This window comes from Macaca thibetana, chromosome 9 (genome assembly GCF_024542745.1).
Source record: "Macaca thibetana thibetana isolate TM-01 chromosome 9, ASM2454274v1, whole genome shotgun sequence".
NCBI classification, from domain to species: domain Eukaryota; kingdom Metazoa; phylum Chordata; class Mammalia; order Primates; family Cercopithecidae; genus Macaca; species Macaca thibetana.
The window spans coordinates 20,147,721-20,173,053 of NC_065586.1; the positions used below are offsets into that span (position 1 = coordinate 20,147,721).

Consider the following 25,333-nt stretch of genomic DNA (forward strand, 5'->3'; position numbering starts at 1 on the left):
AGTTTTCCAAGACAATTTAGAAATATCTATAATGGTACTTGAAAATTTGAGGGAAAAAAGTTTTACTGAAACAATATTGTGAATGACATTGACTATGTTTTTAGAAATAGATCTTCTTCCTTTTGAACTATATTGGCTCATGTTTGCTGGGTCTTAATAAAAGAGATTTTCATTAGTAATTTTTTATTCAGCTCAGGGAAAGGGTGCCCTCTTCTTGGTAGCATCTTTTATGTCAATGTGAGCACGTTTTGACATTGATCTAGGCATGGTTTTGCCTTTAAAGCCCTAGACAATTTCTTGAGTAAGTCAAAATCCAATGTGTACGTTAGGCATGTTTTTCTCTATAATGGTAGAGAAGAGTTTCAAAATCCCTCAGTTTAGGTTAAGTAGCTAGTACTTCTATGCCTTTTTAGGACATTGTTTATATCTCTGTATGTCTTTAGAGTTTATATCAATCCATCTGAAAGAGAGACCAGTTAGCCTCTTCATAAATACCATTATTATATCAATTTCCTACTGTCTTGCATCATTTTGTAGTGTTTTATTTCATTCATTTCTTACTCATCATTGTATTAATGCAGTAAGTGGATAGTTTTGGAAATGATCATCTGCGAAATATATACTAGCTAGAAATATATTAAAATCTTAGGGCGTAAAGGGACTTTAGCAATCCTTCAATTCAGAACTGCCCAGAGGAGGATGTTAGGAGCATGTAGACATAAACCCTATGTTGGGGTTACCTCATTTTGAGGGAAGAGATGTGGTATAAAGTTAATGGAATGGGGGAAGAGTCCCCAAGAGACTTCTCTTTTACTTGTTACATTAAAATCTTAATATGGGTGGTCATTATAAGTATATTTGTTAGATTTTTCTCTGTGCTTTCTCTCTTCTTCCTTTCTTTCCTTCCTTCCCTTCCTTTCCTTCTTTCTTTATTTTGTTTATCTAAAATATTCTATCCTGCTAATGGGAAAAAAAAAAAGGATTCTTGTGATCAACTAAGTGTGAGAGACTCTGAAAAAAAAAATTAAAGAAATTTCCCGCTGGAAAACTGATCATTCATTCATTCACTGATTTCTGCTCAATGCTTGCTAATTGCCAAGCATTGTTGCTGGCTTGGGGCTACGGAAGTGAACAAGGCTTAGACAAATCTCTGCTTTCAGAGAACATGCATCCTGAATAATCCTCAACACGGTTATAAAGAATTCATACTGGCATGTCTCCACTGCTTGCTCTTAACACTTTTTTTCTGTTTGTTTTGGTTTTTTTGAGACAGAGTTTCACTCATTATTGCCCCGGCTGTAGTGCAGTGGCACAATCTCGGCTCACTGCAACTTCCGTCTCCCAGGTTCAAACGATTCTTTCCTCAGCCTCCCGAGTAGCTGGGATTACAGGCGCCCACCGCCACACCTGGCTACTTTTTGTATTTTTAATAGAGACGGGGTTTCACCATGTTGGACAGGCTGGTCTTGAACTCCTGACCGCAGGTGATCCGCCCGCCTCGACCTCCCAAAGTGCTGGGATTACAAACGTGAGCCACCATGCCCGGCCAACATTTTTTTATGAATAGTATGTCGTGGACTTCATGTTTTTGTGGAATATACTGTGATAAATAGTTTTCTAAAACATTACCAATTATCCCAATGAAAATACTTAGTTTTGTTTGAGCCATCGAAGAATCATAAAACTTCGAAGATTTTCTTAAAGCAGTACCTTATGATGCCAAGCAATTGTTGAGTAAATCCTACGATTTAAGCATAGGATTTTTGGTATACTAGAGAGTCAACGGTCAGAATCTCAGATGATATTTACATAATTGATATGCAGCAGGCAGTCATGAGAATTCCAAAATATCACAATTAGACTTCAAACTCTTTATGTCTATGGTTGTTAACAGAGCACTTTTCCTAAAAACATTCAAGTGCAGTTAGAACAGACCAGCCTGACTAGTATTAAGATAAATGGTTCTTCAAAAGGGTACTTAAGGGAAATCACACATTGCTTTTTATAGCATCCTTACTAAGTTAGTGTGCTATTGTTTTTTATTTTATGGAATGTGGAGATGCAGGAAGGATTACCAATTTAAATCTAACTTCATTATTTAATTAAGCATATTGAAAACAATTCAGTATTGTCCTTCCACTCCAATTGAATAAACATTTCTGCAAGATTGAGGTAATAATGAATAAGTGTGCCTAATTTAATATTTTCTAACATTTACTGAGGTTAATTTTTAAAAACATGCAAACTAATACATTTTTGTAAATTTATCTGTGTTGTTGCAAAGAACTTTAGCACATTCGATTTCTTGATTTAATTTATTTAATTGGACCGCTGTTTTTTAAAATGAGTTTTATTATGTATATTTGAGGTTTACAACATGAATTTATGGTACTACATATAGAAAATACCATGTTACAGTAATAAAGCAGATTGACAGGTCCGTCATCTCACATAGTTACTTTTTGGAGACTAATTGACTGTTCTTAAAAGCATTTTTGTTTAGGGGCCTGTACTTTTCTGAAAAAAGGATGTCATTTTTCAAAGTAGTCAGTAAGTAGCTAGAAACAAATGACTGAATTTCCCTACACTGTCTTTTTTAGTTATTGCATTACTTTCTCTCTGAGTGTTTCTGGGTCATTTCGATGGGTTAAAATAGTTGATTTTCTTGGTGGGATCCACTGCTGACATGATTATACATTCAGTTTCCAGGAGATTTTTCTTTCATCTTTGATATGAAAGCATTAAATACTTCTGAGCAGCTGGACACCTAAGTCACACAACAGGGTTTCTCATTGAGAGGACCCAGACTGAGTTACAATCTGCTAAGTCACTCTTGATGAATCTTCAATTGTGCAGTGAGTTTCCTGATACATTTATATTAGGTCCAGTTAGAGCCTCTTAAAGTTTCAGGATAGTTGTTTGATTGGAGAAGTTTTATTAGTCTTCAGGGTTGAGTGGAAATTCTAAGCTCTCTAAATAATTTGGAAAAAGGAACATGAAAAAATTGAAACAAAGAGAATGATACCTAATACATTCAGGTCTCTTTAGTAAGATAGAGCTTTGATTGACCATTGAAATGGCTGGTTCTAAAAATGCAGATGATCCAACGAAGTCCCAGCTACTCAGGAGACTGAAGTAAGAGGATTGCTTGAGCCCAGGAGTTCAAGGCCAAATTGGGCAACATAGCAAGACCCTGTCCATAAAAAAAAATTTAACAGAAAAATTAAAAAGAAGATCTTACGTAAAGACATCATTTTATCTCCAACTGAAATATTGCTAGTTACTTGTGTAATACTAAGTTTAGAGTAATACATAGTTATAATCAAACAGCTTATCTTTCTCTTGTTTATGTGAAAAACAGAAGAGGAAGAATAAGAGGAGAAGGGAGAGGAAACAGAAAGGAAGAAAAAGTAGCAGAAGAAGAGGAGAGAGGAAAAATGTTTATTGAATTGAGTGGTTACTATGTTCCAGGCACCATTCTAAATGCTATACCTATATTAACTCTTTTTATTTCACACAACACCCCTGACTTAGTCTATTATTACTTATGCTTTATAGACAAGGAAACAGAGGTACAAAAATGTTAAGTTATCTAGCTAGCACATGGCAGAGCTGGGATGTGATTCTATTTAGCCTTAATGCAAATTCCAAATCTTTAACAACATCATGATAGTCCTTCTCTTTCACAGAATTGATTTTTTTTTTTTTTTTTTTTTTTTTTTTTTTTTTTTTTTGAGATGGAGTCTCGCACTGTCTCCTGGCTAGAGTACAGTGACATGATCTCAGCTCACTGCAACCTCTGCCTCCTGGGTTCAAGCCATTCTTCTGCCTCAGCCTCCTGAATAGCTGGGACTACAGGTGTGTGCCACCACACCTGGCTAATTTTGTATTTTTAGTAGAGACAGGGTTTCCACCATGTTGGTCAGGCTCGTCTCAAACTCCTGACCTCAGGTGATCCACCTGCCTTGGTCTCCCAAAGTGCTGGGATTACAGGTGTGAGCCACCGTGCCCAGCCTAGATATTTTACAGTCAGTCTTCCCATGGGAAATGCCACAATAAGCTCTTTTACTTATACCTACTATAGTTCACCTTTTCTATAACAGCTGATTCTACTTAAAGTATTTGAACGTGAAGTTTCCTTTTCTCGTGTAATTGTGTATTCATTTCCACTTAATCCTTTCTGTGAAAATCACAATGCATTAATTCTCTTGTGTGTTTCAGTGTTGTCAGAATCCTTGGCATGTGACCTCTAAATTACAGGGCTGTAATTTACTGTAAATAATTTACTGTAAATTAGCTGTAATAAACTACAGGGCTGTAGTTTATGTTCGAAATCTGATTTAAGGTTCTTTAAGCCTTCTTGGTTTCTCTAGAAATATGGATTTAATTCACCTGTAAGGGGTACCTAGAATCCTAGAATGTATATATATATTTGTGTGTGTGTGTGTGTGTGTGTGTATGTATGTATGTATTTTGAGATAGAGTCTCACTTTGTCATGCAGGCTGGAGTGCAGTGGTGCGATATTGGCTCACTGCAACCTCCACCTCTTGGGTTAAAGCGATTCACCTGTCTCAGCCTCCCAAGTAGCTGGGATTACAGGCACATGCCACCATGCCCAGCTAATTTTTGTATTTTTAGTAGAGATGGGGTTTTGCCATGTTGACCAGGTTGGTCTCAGACCCCTGACCTTGGGTGATCCACCCCACTCGGCCCCCCAAAGTGCTGGGATTACAGGCGTGAGCCACTGCACCCAGCTATATTTTTTAAATATCTGTATTTCTTTGAGTAATGGTTATATACATTTAAAGCCACACTTTCTTTGGATTTTCAAATTCTAGCAGTAGCTTGCTGGAAGAGTTACGTTTTTTAAAAAATGACCTAGCTATATATTTTAGCAGGTACAACTATTAAATGTCTTCTTTGACATTTGGTTAGGTTCCAAGTGCCATTCACTTCCTAATTAGAAATGTCAATGTCTTCAAGATGCAAACTGGATAAAGCTATGCCCAGGGCTGAGAAGAGGTTTGCAAGTTGAATCAATGGCATGATTTTTAATTGAAGACTAAAGTCTTCAACCAGATTCAACTCAGTCTAGCAAATTGAATTGTGCCACTCTGCTACACTGCAGATGTTAAAATTATTTCAAGCTCTGAAATTCTGATTTGATTTCATTATTCAAAATTGGTTAACGAGATTTATCAAAGTACTGAAAAGTGTATTATCTCTTGGTTCATTTAAACTTTCTTCTCTTTGATAGAGTTAAGGTTGCTTAAAAAATATGTAAATATAAGTTCTTATTTGTTGATAATATTTAAAGTATCAGCACTCCAGATAAGCATGATATCCAATACAGGTGATAGCATTTTCATCATTTCTTCTTATTGCTGGGAATTTTATGAAACCTGAACTCTGAAAGGCTGCATTCTTAAGTCAGAGGATGGTGTCCCCATCAAGGAGATGCCAAAGTTGATACATTAAGCAGTTTGAAGATCACCATTAAGTTAATTCAGAGGTACAAATCTGCAAGGTGATTGATTTCTAAGAACTAAAACAGATACACTTTGAATGAAGTCCTGTGGAATGGCTGGTCTAAATTCTATTTCTGTTGTGTTCAGCTTCCTATTTCTGAAGATATCATAAGACTTTTTTATCCCAAGATAAAATGTTAGAACGTTATTCTGCCTTTTCCCTGGAATACTTCTAAGGTTATATTTTTATTACCATGTCTGTAGTGGTAGATCAAGTGTCTAGTCATTTATCATTCAGTCAAATTATTTTTTGACTTTCATACATAAATCATCAAAGCAATGTATCTTTCCCGTTTTTTTTTATACTTTTCCTTGCTTTTTTTCATACACTTCTTTTGTGTAGCTCATAGTCCTATAAGCAAAGGGAAACTGTTATTTCATTTTGACAGGCTATTGAATATCTATCACTTTTTGTTTTTAAAACTATAAAACATCTTGACATTTAGTTTTATGTTTTGCTTTGTTTGACTACTTTTCATGACAGCAGTAACCCTGTTCTAAGTGTATATGTATCATCATACTGAAAAGTTCTTCTATTTTACAATGTTAATTTGAAAATTCCCTGGAATTTAGGATTTCTCTCCCAAACTTTTATCTAGAGTTGTGGTTCTTAACATTTTCTGTAGATTTACATCACCTGGTTCCAGTCTGAGATGTAATTGTTATTTTATTATTCCAGCTTGTAAAATTTTCTACACTCAGACTGTTCTCCATAATAATTAAATATTAACCTCTAGGGCTGGAACCAGAGCACTAATTTTTTTTAATTCCCAGATTATTCCAATGTTAGGTTGATAATAAATGGTCTGACTCAATGTTGCATAAATATTAAGAAGCCTCAGAATCACTGTGGTGGAGAGTCTTGTTAAAATGCATATTCTGACATGGTATTTCTGGGGTGAAGCCCAAACCTCTGCATTACATTTTTTACAAGCGCATTGATAATGCAGTTGCCACCAAGCCACAGACTACACTTTGAGTATCAAGAGTTGAATGGATATTTGACCAAAAGAAGAACAATGTGTTTTACTCTGACTCCACCCATTGGTCCATTGGTCCTCACCTATACCTCCAGGCTCTCCTGAAACAGTATTTTAATTGGTGACAACAAGAAATTATCTCTATCTACATGTAGAAAGTGCATCTTACTCTGCCGAGGAAAGGAATCCAAAAGCATTATATCCGTTATACCTCCTAAATCATGTTAATATAGCAAGTGAAAATGAATCCATTTAAGCCAAGCTTGTCCAACCTGCAGCAGCTATTGTTGGTGTCAGTGTATTTTATGTGTGGTCCAAGACAATTCTTTTTCCAGTGTGGCCCAGGGAGGCCGAAAGATTGGACACCCCAGATTTAAACTGTTGACAAATGTATTTGTTTTAGTAAAGATCGTTAGTATTTTGTATTTTGTTGAACCATATGAAATTGCTGATTTTTACAAAACACTTTTGACCTAGAAAGGTTGCAGTTTCATTGTTCAGCCTAGTAGCTTGACAAATTGTTGTCTAGCATAGGAAAATAAAAGAAAAAGAAAAATCGCATCAGGATATGCTTTTTCCACTGTAGGTTAATTTGTAGCTAGAATGCGTAGTTAGAGTTTATGCTGCTGATAGAACACAGAACAAGATGATATAGCAGAGTGCCTCTTAGAAAATGCACACTGATGGCTTCCACAAAGTAGCTCTAAATGCACTTTCCATTTGCCATCAGCAAAATGCTTGACCACCTCCCTCTGGTGGATACCTACTTTCCTTTCCGTGCCTGCCTCCTGTCTCATTTTCTACCTGCCCTGTTCCTATCAGAAACCTAGACCAGGGAACTTCTACTGGAGGAAAGAAACTTCCATATTCCATTAGATTTTGGATTGTTTCTTATGCGCCTTCTCAGTGTGTTCTCCATGTGTAAAGTGATTATTCTTTTTTAAACGTGAAATGTCTAGTGATTATGGGAGGTGGCCCTATACTACTAAAATATGTGTGTCACTAAAATATTAATTAACTTTGATGCTGAATTGATTCAACTTGGTTTTATTTGCTTGAGAAAGATTTCTTCAACTATTGTGTGCCAGGCCATTGTTAGGTGATGAAGATGCAAAGACCTACACCCTCTGATACCTGTCCTAAAGAAGCAAGTGGCCTGATGGGATGATGTAGAGAAGTAAATTGATATTTAAGTATAGTGTGAAGAGTGCAAAGATGGACTCAAGAAAAACTATAGAAGAACAGAGAAGAGGTATCTAAACAAAAATAACATTACAAGAATAGGTCATACTTGATCCAAGTTTTGAAGTATGGGTAGGATTTCTGAGAAAAGGGATAGAAGAAAATAATTTCAGGAAAGGGATTGACATAGAAAGAGGTTCAGAAGCATGAAACATCAAGATCTGGTTGGGTAACTCTATAGAGCTACAAGATTTGATTTCCCTGGGGTAAAGATATATACATAGTACTCTATGGCTGGTGAGGCTGAGAAGGTGGGGCTTATTTCTCAGCCTTACCAGCCATAAAGTATCCAAATAAGTGGGGTGTCAGCATTCATAGTCTTTTATGCCAGGCAATGGAGTTTGAACTTTAACCTAGAGACCTTGGGAACCATTTGTGTCATTTTGATAAGGGAGTGTCAGGACATGTTTTACATGTTTAGTAGTTGACCCCTGAAGTATTGCAGGGAACAGGAGGGACCGGAGTAAGAATGAGAGGCCAGAAAATCTAGTTAGGAAGTTATAGTAGTAATCCATAGAAGCAGTGGTCAGAGGCTAAAATAAAGTAGTAGTTGTCAATGGGAATAAAAAAGGAGAGTACACATGAGAAGTATTTACTAATGAAGTAGAAGCTACATAAGTTAATATCTGATTGGATGTGTGATTTACATCATAGGAAAGTGACGAAGGTGGTTCCCAGGACATGGGTGTAAGTTATCTGGGTGGACAATGGTACCATTGAATAGGAAATACAGGAAGAGAAAGGGGGTAAGCAATGAATTTAATTTGAGCATGTTAATGTTGACATCCAAATGAAAATGTCAGTAGATATTTTTCTAAATAAGCCTGAAATTCACTTAGAAATGTAAGCATAAGATACAAATTTAGGCATCAGCAGCATATAAATGATAGTTGAATTTAAGGAGATGAATTAGGTGTGGGAGGATAGTAAAAGATGAAAAGAGTGGCCAGGCACGGTGACTCATGCCTGTAATCCCAGCACTTTGGGAGGCCGAGCCAGGTGGATCACCTAAGCCCAGGAGCTCAAGACCAGCCTGGGCAACACAGGGAAACCCTGTCTCTACAAAAATAAAATAATAATAATACAAAAATTAGCCAGGCATGGTGGCACACACCTTTAGTCCTAACTACTGGGGAGGCTGAAGTGGGAGGATTGCTTGAGACTGGGAAGTCGATGCTGCAGTGAGCCATGATTGCACCACTGCACTCCAGCCTGGGTGACAGTGAGTCTTCAAAAAAAAAAAAGAAAGAAGAAGAGAAAAGGAAGGAAGGAAGGAAGGAAGGAAGGAGGAAGGAAGGAAGGAAGGAAGTAGGAAGGAAGGAAGGAAGGAAGGAAGGAAGGAAAGAAGGAAAGAAGAAAGGAGGGAGGGAAGGAGGGAGGGAGGGAGGAAGGAAGGAAGGAATGGAGAGAGGGAGAGAGGGAGGAAGGAAGGAAGGAAAGGCCAAAGACTAGAGAAGGAATACAGGATTTAAGGTTCTGTGAATAAAATCAAGAGTGTCAGAGAGACAGCAAGAAAACAAAAAAAGTTTGGTATCACAGAAACCAAAGGAGAAGAAAATTTCAAGGAGGAAGTGTAGTGAACAGTGTCAATGTTGCAGACAAGTCAAGTTAAAAAACACACACACAGAAAAGTGACCATGAGATTTGGTGGCATAAAGACATTTATTGATCTTGACTGGATTGCATAACAATCCACCATTGTACAATCTCCAGGCAGAATTTGAAGATTCTGTGGACAATGAGGAAATTGGAGTCCCCAAGGACAGACTACTTTTTCAAGAAAAAGGGAAGAAGGGAAATAGAGATTCTTAATTTTACCCGTCACAGGTGCTGAGGAGAAACACCTCATAAAGAAGAAAAAGAGTCATGGAGTGAAGTGATATATCCACACGCATGGGTGGGGCCAATCAGCATGAATGAGGGTAGGGAGACAGGAGGGAGAAGTTCAGGGGATTTCGTCTGAGACCGCTGTTTTCTCTGTATAGTGAGACACAAGTAATATGGTGAGAGTGAGTGGGAAGAGGGCAGAGGTCACGGTGTTTAGGAGTTGAAAGACCCATAAAACATGAAATAGGAATGGGAAAGAAGCCAACTGCTAATGTGTAAAGGGCTCATCAGGGTGTGTTTGCAGCCTCCTAAACCTGGTAGCATTCCTTGAGGTTGTATGACTTCACCACTACATTTTGTTCACGTGTGCTTGAATTAGCCATGCGTATAGTTCATGTAATATGCCGATCCTCTTTAAGCAAAAACAAAAAAAAAGGAATTGATGATGACGGTTGATGGGGAGAAAAGATATGCTAGTCTCAGAATGGCATAGTGCTTTAAAGACAGTTTAATCCATTAGATGGCAAATTTAGTTTAATCTTCTAAACAGCTAGGTTTTCAATGGCTTGCTGCTCGCAGTAAGACTAATTTTTGCTTTAGTTTTATTCTTCAGAGCTCAAAATTATTATTTGTGCAAGCTTTTTAATGTAACTTGGGTAGTAAGGACAGCAGTTAATTATGTGAAACTAATTTATAACAGTTTTGTAAGCTACTGTGACCAAATATTACTTCAGTTACAGTAATAAATTAACAACTTGTTGGATAAAGTGTCAGCCATAAGTGATTTTTAACACAGTTAACATACTCACCAACCACTAAAGGAAAAAAATGCAAAAACATACAGCTCAAAATTCATTGAAGGAATTTAAATGGAATTCTAAGAAATATTTGTTTAACCTGAAAAAGACAAGAGAGAAGGAACAAAGGACCATAAAACAGATGAACACAAAGAAAACAAATAGCTAAGTGGCAGACCAAATACAACCACACCAGTAACTATTTCAAATGTAAATAAAATAAGCATTTTTATTAAAAGCATAGTCTATCACACGGACTTTTAAGAAAGCCAGATCCAACTCTATGTTGTGTATAAGAAATGTACGTGAAAAATAAAGACAAAGATATAAAATGCTTCAAGATAAAATTATAGAAAAATATATACACTGCAAACATAACCACAGAGAATCTGAAGGTCCTATATAAATATCAAATTAAGTAGACTTAAACTAGATTTAAAGACAAGGAGAATTAACAGAGGAAAATATAAAAAGGTAAAAAAGGTGTCGGGCATAGTGGCTCACACCTGTAATCCCAGCACTTTGGGGGGCCGAGGTGAGCGGATTGCTTGGTCCCAGGACTTTGAGACCAGCCTGGGCACCATGGTAAAACCCCATCTCTACTAAAAATACAAAAAATTAGCTGAGCATGGTGGCGTGCCCTTGCAATCCCAGCTACACGGGAGGCTGAGGTGGGAGGGTCTCCTGAGCTCAAGAGGTCCAGGCTGCAGTGAGTCATGGTCACACCAGTTCACTCCAGCCTGGGCTGCAGAGTGAAACCTTGTCTCAAAAAAAAAAAAAAGGAAAAAAGTGCCAGTTCATTAGGAACCATTATAATTTTTTTAAGTTAGACCAAAAAAAAACAAATTAAGAAGGATGTAGATGTGAACAATACTGACAACCACTTTGTCATGATTGGTATTTATACAGCAGGGTGCCTGGAGGGTTTTTTTTTCAAGTCCGCATGAAATGGTCACCAAGGTAGACCATATGTTGAGCCATAAAAAATATTAAATTTCTAGATTGTGGTCTTATAGACTACATTCTCTGACTGCAAAAGAATCAAACGAGAAGCAGTAACAATATAATGTCTATTGATAAGAAAGTAGATCTTAAATGTTCTCACCACACACAAAAATGATAAGCATATGAGGTGAATAGATATGTTAATTACCATGATTTAATCATTCCACAATGTGTGTGTGTATATATATATATATATAAAACAAAAAATTATTTTGTGCACTGTAAATATATACAATTTTTATTTGTCAGTTATGCTTAATGAAGTTGGGAGGAAAAATATGATATCTACAAAATCCTCAAATATGTGAAAAGCAAATCAAACTTGTAATATATATATATAAATATTGACACATATTGGCAAATATATGTAAATATTTGATATACGTAAAATATATATTGAAGAAAAAACTGTAAGGAAAATTACAAAATATTTTGATGGAATGATAACTGATACAAAATACCAAATTTATAGAATGCTGCTAAAAAGTATTTAGAAGGAAATTTATGGTTTTAATGTTTATATTAGAAAGGATTAGAAAGGAAAAAGGTTTACAATTAATAACTCAAGTGTCCAATTTAAGTAGATAAGTCAATTAAGATTGTCTCAAATTAATTGTGTCTAAAATTGTGATATTTTATTAAAAATATTAATTTTAAAAGAATGAAATAAGAGTAGAAAAATGAAATAGAAAATAGAAGACAAATAATAGAGAATTTAACACAGTCATAAGCTGCTTTTTTGCAAATTTTAATAACTTTAATATCTCTAAGAAGACTGATTTTTAAAAAATTATAAACATCAAAATTCAAAGCCGGGAGCTGGACACAGTGGCTCATGCCTGTAATCCCAGCACTGTGGGAGACCAAGGCAGGAGGATCACTTGAGCCCCGGAGGTGGAGACCAGACTGGCTAACATAGCGAGACTCTGTTTCTACAAAAAAATTTAAAAATTAAGCAGACATAATGGCACATGCCTGTAGTCTCAGCTATGTGGGAGGCCCGAGTCAGGAGGATCACTTGAGCCTGGGAGTTTGACATGATCACCTCACTCCAACTCCAGCCTGGGTGACAGAACAGGACCCTGTCTCAAAAAAAAAAAAAATTAAATTCTGTGTTCATCCAAAACTCTGTTAGGAAAATGAAAAAGCAGGTTACCGATAAGAGAAAATATTTACAGTATGCTTATGTTACAAAGGACTTGTATCCAGAAACTATAAATAACTCCTAAAAAGTAACAGTAAACAACCAAACCTGAATGGGATACTATATCATGCCCATTAGGATAGCTAAACACTACACAAGACTAATATTGATGAGAATATGGTGCACTTGAACTCTGTACATTGCTGATTGGAGTGTGATATTGTGCAATCACTTCAGAAAACTCTTTGGCAGTTTCTTATAAGGTTCTGGCCTTTTAAGTCAGAAATTCCACTTCTATGTATTTATTTAAAAAAGAAAACATGGGCCGGGCGTGGTGGCTCAAGCCTGTAATCCCAGCACTTTGGGAGACCGAGGTGGGTGGATCACGAGGTCAGGAGATCGAGACCATCCTGGCTAACACGGTGAAACCCCGTCTCTACTAAAAATACAAAAAACTAGCCGGGCGTGGTGGCGGGCGCCTGTAGTCCCAGCTACTTGGGAGGCTGAGGCAGGAGAATGGCGTAAACCTGCGCGCGGGGAGCTTGCAGTGAGCTGAGATCCGGCCACTGCACTCCAGCCTGGGCGACAGAGGGAGACTCCGTCTCAAAAAAAAAAAAAAAAAAAAAGGAAACCTGTCCACACACAAAAAAAAATTGTAAAAGAATATTCATAGCAACTCAATTCATAATTGTCAATAACTGGACATAGTTCAGATGTTTATCAATAGAAGAATGAACAAATTGAGCGCATGTTACACAAATGATTACTATTCAGCAGAAAGGAAGTATGAACTGCTGATACAGGCAGTAACACAGATAAGTCCTAAAACATTGTTAAGCAAAAGATGCCAGAGACAGTGGAGTACATGTAGTATGATTCAATTTATGTGAATTTCAAGTAAAATCAAGCTAATCTACAATAATGGAAATCAGCACAGTGGTTGCCTATACAGTGTTGGTCGGGGCTGTTAGGACGGACTGTATGGAGACAAGAGAACTTTATGGGGGAATGGAAGTGTTTCATATGATTTGGGTGATGGTTACTTGGTATATACAGTTATAAAAATTTGGTAAATTGCACATTTAAAATTCCTGTATTTCAAACATGCAAATTTGGCCTCTGTAAAAATAAAAAAAAAAAGAAGAAAGAAAAGAGAGGCATTTTGATATGCTTTCATAAACTGGACATAGTTTTTAAAAAATATTCCTATGAATAAATTCTTCCAGTCTTCTTAAAATTCTCAAAGCAAAAAAAGAAAAAAAGAAAAAAGCTTATCATTGGTAAACCAGCATCTTTAATTAGAAGGCATAAAATATAACATTTCTGATCATGTGATTCATGTTTTGCTTTAAAATATTCACAGAATCTTCCCATGTAGTTGATAATGATGATAAAATTATCTAGCAATTATTGGGCTATTAACGATATACCAGGCAATCTTCTGAGGGCTTTACATGTTTAACTAGCTTAATCCTCACAGCACCCTAAGAAGAAAGTACTATTTGTAATCCCATTTTACACTTGAAGTCTCAGAAGCCCAGGGATTTAAGTAATTTGTTCATAGTCACATAGTTTCTAAGGAATGTAGCTGGTCTATAATACCAAGGGCTCTAATTCCAGGCATGCTCTGTGCTCCTTATCACCGTACTGTCCTGCCAGGAGGGTTGCTTCTAATATGGTCCAGTTTAATATATAGTCATTTATTTGCTATTCTCCTATTAAAGCCATCCAGTGTGTCAAAAAAAAAAAAAAAAAAAAAAAAAAAAAAAAAAAAAAAACAGCAGCACCAACTTTGCCTAATCACAGAGTTATTTTTATTTATTTTTTTTTTAGAGGAAGGCACGGTCTAACTCTGTCACCCAGGCTTGAGTGCAGTGGTGCAATCATGGCTCACTGCAGCCTGGAACTCCTAGGCTCAAATAATCCTCCCACTTCAGCCTCCTGAGTAGCTGGGACTGCAGGTGTGTACCACCATGCCCACCTACTTTTTTAAAATTAATTTTTGTAGAGATGGGATCTCACTATGTTACCCAGGCTGGTCTCAAACTCCTGGCCTCAAGTGATCCTCTGGCCTCAGCTTCACTAAGTGCCAGGATTACAAATGTGAGCCATCATACCTGGCCAGCAAATCACAGAGTTTTAAAGTCCAAGGGAACCTTAACTTCTTCTCTAATCCCATCCCCCAACACTTTGAGACCAAAGCCCTTGCAACTGTATACAACTTGTGGAAGTGTCATATGCCCACACAGCAGAGTCTGTTTGCAAAGGTGGTTTGGTGGAACAGGTTAGGTCAGGACCAGTGCGCACTCCCTGGACTAAACACGTTCTGTTCCACATTCAAGACATAGAGCTTTACATTTCAGGAGACTTGGTGCTCCAGTAGCTAAGGGGCAGTCAGTGTGATAAATACAGCTTTATAATGTCCATTCTCCTAAGCAGCATGATTCTGTCTGTGTTAAAGGCAAGTATTGGTGCAAAGCAGTGAAATATAAATACCCTGTATAAGTGTTGCTCAGCGTTTTCACTTTTTTTTCTTTCTGTCCTATGTGGCACAATTTATTAGTTCTCGTAATACAAACTAAAATGAAATTCAAAGCTCTACCGAGCTGTTGTTTTTGTTATTTTTTGTCTTCGGCGTTTCTTTCTTTCTTTTCTTTTCTTTTTTTTTTTTTTTTTTCCGGCTTCTGATTCTGTCTTCCTGAGCTACACAGCACACACATAGAATTCTGCTCATTTACTTTCCTGGAGAGCTATAATATGCATCAAACCACAGCAAATAGCAAAAGGATTGTATGGTTGTTGAGAACATCAGTGTCTAAGGTTCCAGTACTGAGGCACACACACACACAGGCTACCAGCAACTAAATTAATCCCCGCTTCCTTGGGAGATCCAAAGGTTTTTATTAACGTTATGCATAAATTCAGACACCAAGGAACTTGAGGTTGATTTAGTATTCTGCAGTTTTCCAAAGAAGCTGCTTACAGATAACCACTGAAGGGCTGATCTTATTCAGATAGGCTACTAGACCTCAGAAGCTAGGCTTTTGTTTTTCAAATAGTGGCTGGGGATTCTATATCCCATGTCCAAGCTATTGTTTGGGACAACATGTTTCCCTTCGGGTGGATGCAAGTACATGAGAGGCTGATCTTCGCCTTTCCGCTTGAAAAACTATTCACTGAAAAGTCCTTGCTTTCACTCGGCATGTCCCTAAGCTTCCGTGAGGTAATGGATTCCTTCTTTCCATGAATAATTTCAAGAAGTTCTCTCATTGCCCTGGAAGTGCAGCCATGATTGAGAAGAATAAGGGTAGTAATCAACAGAATATTAATGAGAGTTAGTAACAGTATTAACAATAATACTAAAGAATCAATATAACAAAGTGTACTAATCAGTAGAGTAACAAGTAGTATGAGTGGCACTAACAACATTAGCACAGCCATTCCATTGAGGATTTATTATATTTTAAGCACCATGCCAACCACTTTATAAGCATCCTGTCAGATCTTCACAACCATCAGGAGATAGCTCTTACTATTATATCCATTTTGCAGAAAAGAAGACAGGATTGAAGAGATGCTGGTCCTTGAGGTCCAGCAATGTGAGATCTGATGTTATTCTTGGAAACCCCCAAGGTTCCATATTTATGTTAGCCCAGTGGTTTACACACAAATCTGTCTTTCTACACCAATAGGAACAGAGTGATAGGGGATTTTTCTTCCATGTTCAGGAAACTTGATGGATTTGATAAGTAGTAAACATTCATCCTTATCCTATCAGGTTATGCATATAAATGATCTGTTTGAACGTAAGTGACTATTCTGAAATTGACAGAATAAATGGCACGAAGAGTCACTCTGTTCTGTACCTCCAAACCTTGAGAGTGCTTTGTTGGCCTATTTTCGGTATTTCATAGTCACTATGAATATCCTTGTTAGGAAAACTATACTACGTTTTTTCTGTAGTTAGAATCCCTAATATCTTAACCATGCAAGGGCTCGGCCTGAAATTAAAAGAGAAAATAGTTTATGAACCCCTTTGGTTTCATATTTAGCTGAAAATTTTAGGTACTAGGATTGTTTTTCCCCTGTGGATTCTTTGGTAGAAGCCGGGACACATTTTATTTTTATTTTTCAAAAATAATTTTTGGCCGCACTCAGTGGCTCACGCCTGTAATTCCAGCATTTTGGGAGGCCGAGGCAGGTGGATCACCTGAGGACAAGAGTTCCAGACCAGCCTGGCCAACATGGTGAAAGCCCCTGTCTACTAAAAATACAAAAAAAATTAGCTGGGCATGGTGGGACATGCCTATAGTCCCAGCTACTCGGGAGACTGAGGCAGGAGAATGGCGTGAACCCGGGAGGTGGAGCTTGCAGTGAGCCGAGATCGCATCACTGCACTCCAGCCTGGGTGAAAAAGCGAGACTCCGTCTCAAAAATAATAATAATAATAACAATAATTTAAAGATATATTTTAAATAGAGAAAAATGAAAACTTGATATACAAAGCTGATGTTAGGAAAAGTTTAGAAGTTAGGTGTCATAAAGATCTTGACTGCTGAAAACATATGCGTAGGCAGATTATTACAAAGAAGAGCACATACACATACAAGAAGTGAAAAATGATAATGGGTTATTCCAAATATTTATTTTCGGTCTTATTTGTAGTATATATAAATACCATAAACCTTCTCTTTTTTCAATTTTTTTCTTAAAGACAGGGTCTCGCTCTGTCACCCAGGCTGGAGTGCGGTGGCAGGATCAAAGCTCACTGCAGCCCTGATTCTTAAAATTTTCCCTTTAAGATATCTGCACATACACATGCATAAAAGCACCGATCTTTGAATGAGACTAGAATCAGCCTATCATTTGGTAACTATTATCCAAAATCCCTCATTTGGATAGAATTAAGTATTCCTTTTAATATTATTTCATAGAAATTTTATTCAGCTTCATTTTTCCAAGATAAAAGGTAAGGGATTATCAGGTTGTCGTTTTTTTAAAGGATATTCATAGTCTAAGATCTTCCAGCCCAGAACATTTTATATATTTCCCTGAATGAATTTCACAGCTGCTGACAGTAGGACAGACTGTAAAAGGAAAGCTGCCCTTGCCAGATATTGGTCTCACCATACATAATGCCCTTAGATGTGTTTTATGCACCTGCTTTTATATCTTCACAGTGATTACCCAAATTCCTTCTACAGCAGTGTCTTAACGTGAATTGTGAATGTGTTGTCACAGTGATACCTAATATGAATTAGGTACACCTTGTATAATAGTTTCAATCCATTCCAATACTAGAATAATATTGACAGGCTGGTAAGCATTTAAAAAATAGTATCACTCTGTTTAAGAAAATGAAAGAACTAAGAGGATTATGAAAAATTACAAAAGACTTAAAACACTAGAAGAAACTCTGAATGAAGTCAAAGTCATAATTGTGTATATAGAAAGTTAAAGAAGTGAGAGAGAAAATAAATGAGCTACAAAATGAGATCAGTTGCAAGGGAAACTTACAAAGGGAAGTACAATTCACTTAAAACTTTTATCATTTGATTTTCCTTCGTTACATGCTTTAGCTTGTAAATGGGTTAGGTACTATTCCATGGGGGAAAGCCATGTCTATGTGCATTCTTAATCCCAAAGCAGAACACTAACATTTTAAGCATTTATAGTTTAACTTTATTCTGAAGCTTTAAAAGAGTACATTTTGGCATCATCTGCGTAAGATTTATAAATTTTGAGCAAATTTGTGCATGACTTTGTCCAACCCATCAGCCTCTCTGTCCCCCAAAGGATATTAATATATTATGGAATTTATGGGCTGTAGTTTTTCATTTTAAGCCCAGGAGAAGAGTTAGTTCTAAAGTGAATAAAATTTCAGACAAAGAATATTTCTATTTTAGTTTTTTCTTTATTTCTCGACTTTAATTGTTGGCAGTATTTAATAGTAGGTACAGATCATTTTGGCAATGCATTAAAATATTTTACCATATTGGAGAATTATACTTCTAAATACAGAATATCAATGTCATATGCATGTAAATCCTAAGAGAAAATAACAGTCATAGAAACAGCACGGAGACATAGAGTTTTAACATTAAATGCTACACTTTGAAAAAATAAATAAATATGTGTATACACATACATACATATATATAGAGAGAGAGTTTTAACATTAAATGCTACACTTTGAAAAAAGTAAATAAATATGTGTATACACATATATACACACATATATACACATATATATACATATATATGTAACATTTTCTTCCTTTTTCCTCCTGTCTTCTTTTTTTCTACCTCCTTTTCCTTTCATCTTTCCTCCTTCTTTATTTTCCATGATTCATAGACTGCTCCAAATTAAACACATTGACGTGAGGTCTTGAATATTTTCTAGTATGTACTTAATATATTTTAAAAATATGTTGTCTTGGCCAGGCGCAGTGGCTCACACCTGTAATTCCAGCACTTTAGGAAGCTGAAGCACATGGACCACTTGGGGTCAGGAGTTCCAGACCAGTCTGGCCAACAGGGTGAAACCCCGCCTCTCCTAAAAACACAAAAATTAGCCAGGCGTGGCAGCCTGTGCCTGTAGTCCCAGCAACTCAGGAGGCTGAGACAGGAGAATTGCTTGAACCCAGGAGGCAGAGGCTGCTGTGAGCCGAGATCACGCCACTGCACTCCAGCTTGGGCAATAGTGAGAGCAGACAGAGACTCCCTCTAAAAAAAAAAAAATATATATATATATATATATATACACACACACACACACACACACACACATATATATATATGAGTGTGTATATATTGTTTTTGCTATTATGGTAGCAAAAATTTTCCCAAAAATAGCAGATTGCTTTCATAGAATTGACAGTTCTTACAGTCTTCTCTGTGTCTAAATATTGATCTGCATTTCATAAAGCGTTGAAAAGTAATGACACTCACTGGGTCAGATTAGAGTATATTATATTGAATACTATTGATTTTCTCTGCTTCATTTATATATTAAAAATATCTTAAGCACAGTGCAAAAAAAGGCCTTTACTTTGGAGATTTTTAAAGTATATTCCTGTATTTCCTTTTTTGGCTTGGAGACTCTTTTATGGCTTCTTGTTGCCTGTTATTAATTCCTCTTATTTTAATACACAAGGTAAGGCTTTACAAAGACTAAAGATTTGAATTCTTCTGTGTGTTATGTTTTACTAAGCGTGTGAGAAGGATGCTTGTTTAGTTTTTGTTTGCTTTTGGACATGAATGACAGCTCATAAGATGTTTGTATGAATAGAGGAAGAGTTTAGGTCTTAAGACTAGATTCCTTCTCATGTTTCTTTAATTTCCCCTAAAACCGACTAGACTCTGATGAGCTTTGTATTAGTCCATTTTCACACTGCTATCAAGAACTCCCTGAGATTGGGTAATTTATGAACAAAAAAGGTTTAATTGACTCAGAGTTCTGCATGGCTGGGGAGACCGCAGGAAACCTACAGTCATGGCAGAAAGCGAAGGAAAAGCAAACACCTTCTTCACAAGGTGGCAGGACAGAAAGAGAAAGAAGGGGGAAGTGGCACTTTCAAACCATCAGATCTCATGGGAACTCACTGTCACAAGAACAGCATGGGGGAAACCACTCCCGTGATCCAATCACCTCCCACCAGGTCCCTCTCTTAACACATGGGGATTACAATTCAAGAAGAGATTTGAGGGGGGACACAGCGCCAAACCATATCAAGCTTACTGAGAAGTTTGTCCCTGAAGCAAGTTCAGAATTCTCTTTGACATACTTCTATCTGCCAATTTAAAAGAACAATCAGTCGAGCCACAGATTGACATCTTAGTTTATTGTATTTTTTGCAGGAGGGAAATGAGTATACTCAAGCAGTCTTCCCTTGAGGTGAATGAACTAAACTTCAGTTATGGGAATTAGTAAGCATTTACGTTTTCTAAATTTCAGTTTTGCATTTGAGGTGCCTATTTTTTTTTAACTTTTATTTTAGGTTCAGGGGTACCTGTGTAGGTTTGTTTTATAGGTAAATTATCACAGGAGTTTATTGTACAGATTATTTCATCACCCAGATAATAAACATGGTACCCAATAGGTAGTTTTTTCATCCTCACCCTCCTGCCTCCCTCTACCCTCAAGTAGGCTCTGGTATCTGTTGTTCCCTTCTTTGTGTCCATATGTACTCAATGTTTAACACCCACTTACGAGTGAGAACATAATGTATTTGGTTTTCTGGTCCTGTGTTAGTTTGCTTAGGACAACGACTTCCACCTCTTTCCATGTTGCTTCCTTCAAAGAATAGGATCTCATTCTTTTTCTATGGCTGCATAGAATTCCGTGGTGTATATGGACCACATTTTCTTGATCCAGTCTACCGTTGATGAGCATTTAGGTTGATTCCATGTCTTTGCTATTGTGAACAGTGCTGCAATGGACATAATGTGTCTTTATGGTAGAATCATTTATATCCTTTTGAGTATATACCCAGTATACTCTAAATTCTGTCCGCAGATCTCCATAAATATGCAAAATCTGTACAATTTGATCAAGCATGATATTAAACTGAAAATCAAGTAGTGAAAGAATTTAAAATCAAAGCATATCAATGGAATGCTTCCTGCACCTTCAGATTTAATGACCTCTAATTAAGCCATCATAATACCTGCCAATATACGCTCACCTAAAGCCCATAGAAAGAAGCCGGAATAGAGATGCTTGTACTGTGAAGGAAATTGTAGAATCATTGCAGTAGCCAAAAAAAAAAAAAAAAAAAAAAAAAAAAAAAAAAAAAAAAAAAAAAAAATGTTAAATAATACGAGAGTAGAAAAATGCTTTCTCCAAAACTATGCGTGCAATTTTGGTCACTCCATTCGGATGGTCACTCTAAAGCATTTTGAAATAGTCATTGGTATGTGACACAAAGAAACTCTTGTAATATTTTGGAATTGTGTATGCTACATTTTTCCTTAAATGACTTGCTCTGTTAGAACAAATGAAGTCATGTTATACTCATAGATCTGGAAATATTTATTTTGTCTTCTGGTTAGTATTGAGAATCCATGAAAGCTGTTTATTTTATTAAAATAATCATCATCCAAAAATGTCATTAAATGGTTATTTGGCTAGGAATAAACTAGACTGTACAAATTGCATTATTAGATATGGCCGCAGTGTCTTGGCATCTAAAACAGAAATGTAAAGAAACATTTTTAAAAGGAGATAATATAACTAAATTATTATTGGAAGTATGAATAAATAATAATTGTGAGAGTATTTATGTCTAAATAAAGGTAGTGAGGTTTACCACACTCAAGGTGCAAATCTGGTTCTGACTGTTATATTCCAAAGATTGGCAATTTATGTACTGCAAGACAAAAATAATTTTATTTCTGACAAGGACTCTTATTTAGTAAAACATGACCCTTGCACTCTTCTTTCTTCCTTCCTGGGAAGGGCTGCCTCCTTAACAGGTGCTGGTCCTCCAGCCCATTTGGGAAGTAGCAACCTGAGGTCAACTCACAAATACCTTAATCTTCCCTGTCCATTCCTGCATACACAAAAGAAGTAAGACTAATTCAGGTGCAGTGGCACATGTCTGTAATCCCAGCACTTTGGGAGGCTGAGGCAGGAGGAATACTTGAGCCCAGGAGTTCAAGACAAGCCTGGGCAACATAGTGACAATCTGTCTCTACAAAAAAAAATTAACCAGGCATGGTGGCACATGCCTGTAGCATCAGCTACTTGGGAGGCCAAAGCAGGAGGATCACTTGAGCGCAGGAGTTCGAAGCTGCAGTGAGTCAAGATCACACCACAGCACTCCAGCCTGAGTGACAGCAAGACTCTGTCTCAAAAATAAAAAATAAAAGAAGAGGAAGTGAGGCTGAAATTTGTGAGGCTAAAACTTGGCATGCTGTGTATAAAGGACTGTTTATGATGGCAGATATTGACCTAAAACCCAGCCCAAAGACAAACCCCAGAAATAGAATCAGACACTGAATGGTTGGATAGATGGATGGATGGATGGAGAAAGGGAGGATAAAAAACAGCAGAAAGGAGGGGGATGGAGGGATGGAAAGATGAATGGAAGAGGGAGGGAAGGATTTGAAGAAACAGTCAAAGCTTCGTTTTTGAGTCAAGTAGATATTTTTGCTACATTTCCCCTAAAGCCACATTTTCAATTAATCCTGTTTTCCCAGGAAAGCAATGTGTCATACTCTTATAAAAAATAAGAAAATAGCCAAGCCCACAAGATGCAATAATACAAGCATACTTAAGGATGAGGCCAAATTTTTAAAAGCAACACATGTTAAGGGCAAAAACACAGTTTATATATTGTCATGAATCTGACTGTATAATTTGCCTCAACCTGCCTCATATAAAAAGTACGATAATAATATAATATCTCAATATTCATTAAGTGCTTATTATGAGTCACATACTCTCCTAAGAACTTTATATGTATTAAATGTGGAATTCTCATATCAACCCTGTGGGGTAATTACTGTTATTGACTGCATTTTGGAGATAAGGCTAACTGAAGACCAGACAGATGAGGTCATTTATTATAGCCTCACTTGATTTTTATTGGCAATGTGGTCATTCTAATACTGTAACCTATTTCCAAAAGCCTTTATTTTTATCTTTTTCCTTCCTCTCTGTTCCTCCTCCCTTCTCACCAAATACAGATGAAAATGTTTGTGATGGCAGATACTGATCTAAGACCCAGCCCAAAGACATAGCCTCTGTCATCTTTGAGGTGTAATGTTAATTCTTTTTTGTAAGGTTTAGTCTCGCTCTGTCACCCAGGCTGGAGTGCAGTGGCAGGATCTCGGCTCACTGCAACCCCCGCCTTCGAGTTCAAGCAATTCTCCTGTCTCAGCCTTCTGAGTAGCCGGAATTACAGGCACCCGCCACCACGCCTGGCTAATTTTTTGTATTTTTAGTAGAGACAGGGTTTCCACCGTGTTGGCCAGGCTGTTCTCAAACTCCTGACCCCAGGTGATCCACCTGCCTCGGCCTCCCAAAGTGCTGGGATTACAGGCGTGAGCAACCACACCCAGCTCCAGTGGTAATTCTTTAACTGTTTTTCCCATTAGTTTTTCTTTGCTTGAATTTACCAGATTCTTTTCAGAATTATTTGCTAGAAGAACTCACAACATGAAATAAGAGGAAATAGCAGGACCTACAGCCCAGTGTTCATTGAGGAGGCATTGATCAGAGGTCCAGAATTCAGACATGGAGGCCAGACTGCTAGTGTGTGAGCTCAGTTTTACCTTAATAGTTTTGCAACCCTAGCTCATTTTCTAATTATCCTGTGCCTCGACTTCCTTATTATAAAACAGAAATAATAGTAGTGCTTACCTCTTAGGGTTGTTGGTTGGGTACTTGCAAAGCAATACAATGATCCCTGGCACAGTGTAAATGAGCTATTATATAATGAATTACTCTAAATTTGATCTTCTTTCACTAATGAATTTCTGTTACATAAGGGAAATCTTTAGAATTTTCAGCGTTACTAGATTTGGAGAAGGATTACTGAACACCAACCGCAGTTCTCAAGCAAGGAGTTAACGAGAGCAATAAAAATGTAGAGGGGAGGTAGAAAGAATTAGGAGGTCATGTTTCTCCACTTTATCTGGAATTCCATTCGTTCATGTGGACCACACATTGTGATAGATATCCATGTTTGGTTTTTCTTTAAAAAAATGTAAAATGAAAGAAAGAAATCAGTGCTTATTAAACGAAGTTTAATAGACAAAAAAATGTTTACAACATAGAGGCAAAGGGTAAAAATAACAAAGAGGTAAATTGTTCTTGAAAGTATTGAGGCCGGATGCAAAGGCTCACGCCTGTAATCCCAGAACTTTGGGAGGCTGAGGTGGGTGAATCACTTGAGGTCAGGTGTTCAAGATCAGCCTGGCCAACACGGTGTAACCCCATCTCTACTAAAATTACAAAAATTAGCCAGGCGTGGTGGCGGGCGCCTGTAATCCCAGCTACTCAGGAGGCTGAGGCAGGAGAATTGCTTGAACCTGGGAGGTGGAGGTTGCAGTGAGCTGAGATTGCACCACTGCACTCCAACTTGGGCCTGGGTGACAGAGCAAGATTCCCATCTCAAAGGAAAAAAAAAAAAAAAGAAAGAAAGGATTGAGAGCCACTGATCTGAAACTTTTGTTCATCTTAAAGAATTATCTCATAATTCAGAATTCTAGTCATATGGTGCACTTAAGATATAGTTACTGCTGTACATAATTCAGGAAGATCTCTAAATGCCTGAGTAATCATCAACAATTACAGAATTTTAGTAAAAGAAGACTTTAGAGATTAGTTGTATTTGGCTGGCTGGCTTTGGTTAGGATAGTTATTACTTTAGAAATTTAATTCCTCCCTTTGCTAACTCAGAAAAAAAAATGTGTATTACAGTGAAAAGCATCTCAGTAAAAGTTAGAGGGAATGATACTGTTCTGGGGTGTTGTGGAATGTTTTCCTTTGCTGTGACGTTCCCTTCAGATAGTGATCAAAACTATTTGAGGGTCATTAAGCATCCATCTGTTACACTTTTTTAAAGTATTTTTGCTTAAAACAGATTTTTCACAAATTTTGCTTGTAGTTCATGTACAAACTTTCTGAAAATGCTTATGTAGCTTACCAAAAGATGTCCAGTACTCTTGAATTTAAAATTTCCGTGAGAGGAGCTTTCAAAATTAATCAGCTTTTCCCTAGGTAACTTTGTTGGTTTAATGAGAAAAATCAAAGTTAAATTTAGTGTGTAGTTAATTAGAGTTTGAGGTATCCCACAGTA

At 37.0% G+C, this 25,333-nt stretch overlaps 2 protein-coding genes across 2 annotated transcripts in view; both read left to right on the forward strand.

The window, feature by feature from the left end:
* The window catches only part of PLXDC2 (plexin domain containing 2), a 468,121-nt gene that overhangs the window by 401,459 nt on the left and 41,329 nt on the right, over nt 1-25,333 (forward strand). The window lies entirely within an intron of this gene.
* LOC126962727 (60S ribosomal protein L12-like) overlaps nt 1-25,333 on the forward strand; it is a 990,727-nt gene that overhangs the window by 109,632 nt on the left and 855,762 nt on the right. The window lies entirely within an intron of this gene.